Source organism: Triticum dicoccoides, chromosome 7B (assembly GCF_002162155.2).
Source record: "Triticum dicoccoides isolate Atlit2015 ecotype Zavitan chromosome 7B, WEW_v2.0, whole genome shotgun sequence".
In the NCBI taxonomy this organism is placed as follows: domain Eukaryota; kingdom Viridiplantae; phylum Streptophyta; class Magnoliopsida; order Poales; family Poaceae; genus Triticum; species Triticum dicoccoides.
Window position 1 is genome coordinate 731,957,480 of NC_041393.1, and position 7,002 is coordinate 731,964,481.

Genomic DNA, 7,002 nt, shown 5'->3' on the forward strand with positions numbered 1-7,002 from the left:
TACATCAAGAGTTAGCAATGACCAAACTGGCATGTAACAGAGACACTATAAAAGATAGCCAACATCCAGTTAGGCCAACATAACAGTGAACAAAACTACTGTCAATCAGCTCAGTTCTAGTGCTGTTGGATTTTTCTCGATTGTATTCTTGCAGTTTTGAAAATTCAGTTTATTCGGTTACTGAAAATTCAGTTAATTCAGTTAGGCACACAAATTTCAGAACTTTTGTGTGCCCTAGTACTTGGTGTTTGTAGAAAACCAGGAGTGTCAATGGGACTAGAATTCACTTGTTCTCATATGGGTTTGTAAAACTTGTTCATGTACTGAACTACTAATGCCTTGTGATGCTCTGAATTACTTGTGATGCCTCTGAATTACTTGTGATCACATTGAGAAAGACTTGTAAAGATGATGATCATCTTTAACAGAAAACAATTTGTGATGATTTTGCTAGTTTGCTGGGTTTTGTCTCCGACCATCGTGTCGTGATGATTTTGCAGGTACCCCGAGAGGCCCTTGAGTTTGCCGGAATGTCGATTAACTTCCGTTCCGGCAAATTCGGGTACTCCATATGTCCTATTTTCAGCAAAGGTCATGCTGAAATTTTCCGTGAATTTTAGCATGACTTTGCTAAAAATAGGACATATGGGGTACTTGTGACTAATGCATGGGCCGGGGTATCTTAGTAGTTAATTAAGTAGGATCAAGTGCCCCGGTGTACTTGTGACTAATGCATGGCTTTTAGGGTGCCTCGGTGTTGATAAAAACCGAAATGATGAAAAGTTAGGCTTTTAGGGTGCCTTGGCGTCGAAAAACCCTCAATGATAAAAGCTTAGATTTTAGGATGCCTCGGTGTCGACAAACCCTAAATGATGAGACCATGATCTTGTTCCTTGACAATAACCAACTTTTTGACCAAACTTTGTTTCTATTTAGAGAGAAACATGGCCCACAACGATGAGGCCGGGGGTTCGGGCGGCAAGGCATTCTGGGAGCTGTCCCAGGAGATGGAGGAACAACCTCACTTGTATGAGGCCGCCGCCTTCCCCACCGATCCTGAGACCACGGATGGTGCCGCCGAGGATGACCACACTGATGCCACCACTGATGGTGCCGCCGAGGATGCCACCACTGATGATGGCTGCGCACGCACAGATAGCAGCCAGCCGAAGAGGCAACGGAAGGACCGGCGCCCGATCGTGCTCCGCACCCTCAAGGAGGAAGTTACTGAAGTGGACTCCAACGGGAATCCAACGGCGCCCGAACGAATAGTCAAGGGGTACTCGCTTCAGCTCGGGTGCATTGTCCGGAGCACCGTCTCGATCAACACCGAGAACCTGAGGCATCCTGACCGGGGGAATTTGCGCCACCTCCTCTTCACGAAGCTGCACGAACGATACAAGTTCCCCGCTGAATTCGAAAACACAAGCCTCAAAGGGAATAAAGTGAACAATGCTGCCCTCACGAAGATGAGCAAGGCCCTGTCTACTAGGAAAAGCAATGTGAAGAGAATGATCGAGAAAGGTGAGAGTTATGAGAAGATCAAGGAGAAAAATCCTTCGATCACCGAAGATGACTACAACGACTTCAAGATCAATTGCTCGAGCACCGCAAGCTCCCAATCAAGTGAGTGGGGGAAACAAATGCGGGAGCTGAACATAGGGGAACACACACTCGGTCCCGGCGGTTACAGAGTGGCGGAGCCTATATGGGACAAGGAGGAGGCGGACCGTGCCGAGCAAGTCCTACCGCCCCTCTTCAATAAATACGGTGACAAGCAGACCAGGAACTTTGTCAGGGCCCGGTACAAGAAGGACCCGAAAACAAAGGAGCTTACCACGGATCCGAAGACCAGGCGGCTTGAGCTTGTTCTGGTAAGGAATACACCCCCGCGTAATTAGCTCCATATGGTTGCATTCTAATTAATGAAGCCGAATTTCTAAATGGTTCACATTCCTTCCGCAGGCAACTGAAAGCAGTAGCGCGGGGTCGACTCAGAGCAACCCTTGGGACACCACTCTAAATAGGGGGTTGAATATAATGAAGAACAAGGATAAGCTCAGTAAGCCGACGTCAGCTGGTCGTGTGGCCGGCAAAGGCTTGTCGACAAAATGGGGGTCATACTATACCGCTGGTGTGCGGAAGGAGAAAAAGACCAGCTCGGAAAGCCAGGCGCGAGAGGTTCAAGAACTCAAGGCACAGGTGGCGCGGATTCCGGAGATTGTCCAAGAGCAAGTGGAACAACGACTCGGAGCGACGATCACCGCCCTTGTGCCTACCTTGATCTTGGGGTTGAGTGCGTGGATTGCGGGCGGCCAACAGGGGCCGCCCCCGATTCCTAGCTTCACGGCCAGGAACTCGCATAATGCGATGGCGGGGCCATTGGTGCCACCGGCGGAGGCGGCATTGGTGTCTCCGACGCCGGCACGGGAGCTTAATGCACCCGGGTGTACGCCGGCCGGCACCTCTTCAGCAAGCGGCCGCTCCGTCAACTGCACGCCCGCCGTTGGCGGTGCCTCGACATTAGCCGAGCTCGACGCCATCATCACGGTAACTAATTAAGCCTCTCTCGGCCGAGGACTTCATCTCCTTGCCTTTGACTGGGCATCCCTGATGCCCTACATGTTTTCGCAGGGCGCCGCCGACGTTCCGTGCACTCTCCTCCACTTCGTGAACAACGAGTTGGTCGATGTCGCCAAGGCAAAATCGTTCAACCGGGCAACCCCTTGTTCCACGGTACCCAGATGCCACCCAACTTGTTTAGGGTTCAACTGGTTCGGGTGCTGCCAGGCTGCGACGACTTGTTACCTCCGATTCGACCCGTCGGGGCCGACGATGATGACGTGATGACCCTCAGCGCCTGCCTGAGCTGGCCCCTGCTTTGGCCGAAGAGCCAGATTCGTTTGGGGGCGGGGGACACCACCCCAAAGACAACACCGCCAGTCGTGCCGGCGCCAAGTCGGCCCCATGGCAAGACCGCCGTAACGGTGCCGAACATCCCTATGCCACTGGATCCAAACATGCATATGGCACAGGATCAAAACGATGACGACGACGACGATGATACATTTGGCAACGTCGATCAGTACTTTGCCGAGCATGGGTACGATGGCGACTTCATGGGGCCTCCTTCTCAAGAACCAAACCCAACAAAAGACGTGTGCGATCTAGCTCGTACCGCGGGGAAGCCAAGTTGCAACAGGCGCCGTCTGGCGTTCAGCTCTCAGGAGACGCCTCCAGCTGCCGACTTCACCGAGGCTCAGATAGGCGAGGTGCGAAATATTATCAGCCCCAACACACTCAAGAAGGCGGTCTGTGAGCAGAACTCGGTCCCATTATAGGAGAAGAAGAAGGCACGCAAAAGAAAGACTAAGAAGGGTGCGAGCCAGCCGGCACCGAGTACGATCCGTGCTCAGGACGGGCCACCTTCACCGCAGGATATCTCGAGGAGGGTGCATGTGGCGGGTAGGGCGATGCTACCACCAAATATGCTCAATGCTGCAACCGGTGCTATGCGGAGTCTGCACGACAGTGTTCTTTCTTTGGAGAAGCGGCGTCTCAGAGAGAAGGATGTGGCATACCCGGTTTTCGTGGCCAAGGTGCCAGAGGGCAAGGGCTTTGTGGATGGCGACATCGGGGGTACGATCGTCCTGCAGTTTGATGACATCTTTGCTATGTTTAACCTTCATCCGCTGCACTACACCTTCGTTCGGCTATTTTCGCTGAGTATGGAGATGCGGATCATTCGCGACAAGACCCCGGACATCGTGATAGTCGACCCCTTCTACATGCGTGCCAAGATCTTGGGCAGCGCTGGGGACCGGCAAGTCGCGAGTTCTTACCTCGAAGGCGTCATTCTGGCAAACCAAGATAAGGATAACTTCCTCGTGCCTTACTTTCCCGAGTAAGTCCTCCCCTCAACCGGCCCGTAACATATGAATTCTTACTTTTCGATCGTTTTTCTTTTAACATTCCGTGTTTTCTGCAGTGACACACGTTGCACGCTCATCCTCCTAAGCCCCAAATATTCCATGGCCACGTATTTCGACCCGGACCGTCAGTCGAACGTAGACTACACAAATGTCAAGAAGGTTCTTGATGATGTTCTCCCCGGCTACGCCCAATGTGGAGGCACCTTCACCAGGCCTATTCGTAAGTACGGCAAGCACGTGTTCTCCCACAATACGACGTTCTGCTGCGTCAAGCAGCCGCCTGGCGGTCAGAAGGGTGCCTACTACGCCATCCATCACATGCGGGCGATCGTATGGGACCATCATCAACTTCTGCTACCGAGTAAACTCCAAGATTGGGCCGCGAGCGTGTCGGCAATCCAGGACGCGGACCTCCGACAAGAATTCTTTCGCATCCAGTCGGAGTTTGCGGAAATCATCCATCAAGATGTCCTTCGTACCTCGGGGCAGTTCTACCTCAGAAATCAACCGTCCAACAGTGACATCGACACAATGCTACAAATGCAGGATGACAACGCCCGTTCTTTCATGACTCCCACGATAGACGGCGGCTTCATCCACGCTCCGGTCCCTTGAGTCGAGTTGTCTAGTTCTGAAACATCGATTGGCTCATGTTGTAATTAAACTTTAATGAACTTGTAGTATGTCTCTTTGGTTTCGAGAGTCGTTCAACTTAGATGTAATCGATGCTATTAATGTCTTGCTTTTCTCTTCCGATCGTTCTGTTGCATAATTATATATTGCTTATGTATTGTCTGTGAATTGGTACTAACGTTTCGTTTGGCTAGTGCATAGCGATGCCGACGTATGTCGTGTACAAGGGTAAGGTTCCCGGAATCTACGATGACTGGGAGGAGTGTCGGAGACAGGTTCACCGATTCAGCGGTAACAGTTACAAAGGGTACACCACTAGGGCCGAGGCCGAATCTAGATACGCCCGCTATCTAGCGGGAGAGGGGAGGGAGCGTTGGAGGAACCGGATGAAGACGAGTTTCATCGTGATGATGCTCATCGTGATGACCGCAGCTCTCTTCTATGTGATGGTAGTTTAGATGATCGATATCGACTTGTAATGCGATGACAAACTCGCTACTCGCGGTCTCGAGACTTGTAATATAATGTTCTATCTTTGTTCGGTCTTTTTAATTTGGAGACTAATATGATGAATTGTATTCGGAGACTAATATGATGAATTGTATTCAAAGACTAATCTTCTATTGTATTTGATGAATCTATTGTTGATGTGTGCTGTCTATATTTTGTCAAATTATACATTTTGTAACCTGTGCAAAAAACAGAAAATAAAAAAATAAAAAAAACCTAATATTCATACTAATGGCGCATCACACGACAGTGCGCCATTAGTATGACAGTGCATACTAATGGCGCATCACCGGGTAGTGCGCCATTAGTATGCTGCGGTTACTAATGGCGCATCCAGAGGTGGTGCGCCATTAGTATGCCAAAGCACCTGGGTATACATGCCCCCTGGGAGGCATACTAATGGCGCACCCTCGCATATACTAATGGCGCACCAGGTGGTGCGCCATTAGTATACCAGATACTAATGGCGCACCAGGTGGTGCGCCATTAGTAAAAATTACTAATGGCGTGCTATCAATGGCGCACCAGTGATGCGCCATTAATGGCCATATTAGGTGCGCCATTAGTAGTGGTATTTCTAGTAGTGATTCTCACGAGGTCGAATTTATATATGACACAAATGCAAAAGGTAACTTTGTAGCACGAGGCACATTGTGCCCGTTTTCCTGAAGTTCAGTGAAACGAAGTTCTACAGGTCAAAAAAATTCTAAAATCATTTATATGCGCACACATATAAATGTAATAAATAGTGTGAATTTTCTTCAAAATCAGTCTTTTTATGTGAGATATCCAAAAAAGACAAATACATGCAAAAATCAGCTGTTTTTTATGTTTATTTCAGGGCAAAATATAACATAATTTCAAATGAAATTTGACAGTCAGAGAACATGCACACGTTTTTGTTGTGGAAAAGAAAAAGAAACTTTTAAGTGCCAGTTTTAACCTTTAGGAAAACGTGCTCAGTGCCCACCGTAATCAAAAAATCTGCTTCGGTTGCTATGTACCTCTTCTAGCGTTTCATCTATATATGGCACTCATATGGTTCGGCACAGGTTTTTTTTTTCAAGCTTGTCTTTACTTTTGTTGTTGATATTGTTTCTACCTTTTGAAAGAACAAAAGTAAGAAAAAAAATTACAACTGCCATAAACTTATAGAAAGTGCTAGTGCATTTGAAACATATCAACATGTTTTTGGAAAATGTTTCACATGTATTCCAAAGTTAGAACGTGTTTTTGAAAACAAAACATGATGCATTAAAAAAATGACAATGTGTATTAAAAAAAGGTTGAACATGTTTTAGAAATTATTATTATGTAAAATTATCCTTACATTTCTAAAAAAATGTTGTCGTGTTTTATGCATTTCTAGGGTTTTAGACTATTACACAATAAATTTTAGTGCATGTTGAATAGTTCACAAAATAAAATGTTGTCAAATTTTTAATATTTTGGAATTGTAGAAATACAATTAAGATACATAATAGTTGTTTGTGCTCCTTGTCTGGAATGAAGGTATATAAATTTACATAATAGATTAAAATATTGCTTGAAAATTTTAAATACGCACAAATTTTTTAAAAAGTAATTTTACCTCTTCAAAGTAGAAAACAATGAAAAAATAAAAAATATTTAATAATACATGGTACTTGTATATTGATCATTATTATATCTTTATTTGGAAAAAATTATGTGTCATAAAACTAAGCAGGAACTTGGAAAAAATAAAAAAATAAAACTGGTGGATAACGCATCATAAAAGTTTGAAAGGAGCATATGTCGAATTGGTTTACAAAGCTTTCTAGCTAATACTTGTAGGTACCTAATAGTTTGCTCGCGTGGCTAGATCCCGATGTTTGGTAACCTGGAGGTGCAGGTTCTATCCCCTCTCCATGAAGGTTTTTTCTTCATGTTATTTCTCTCTACCATA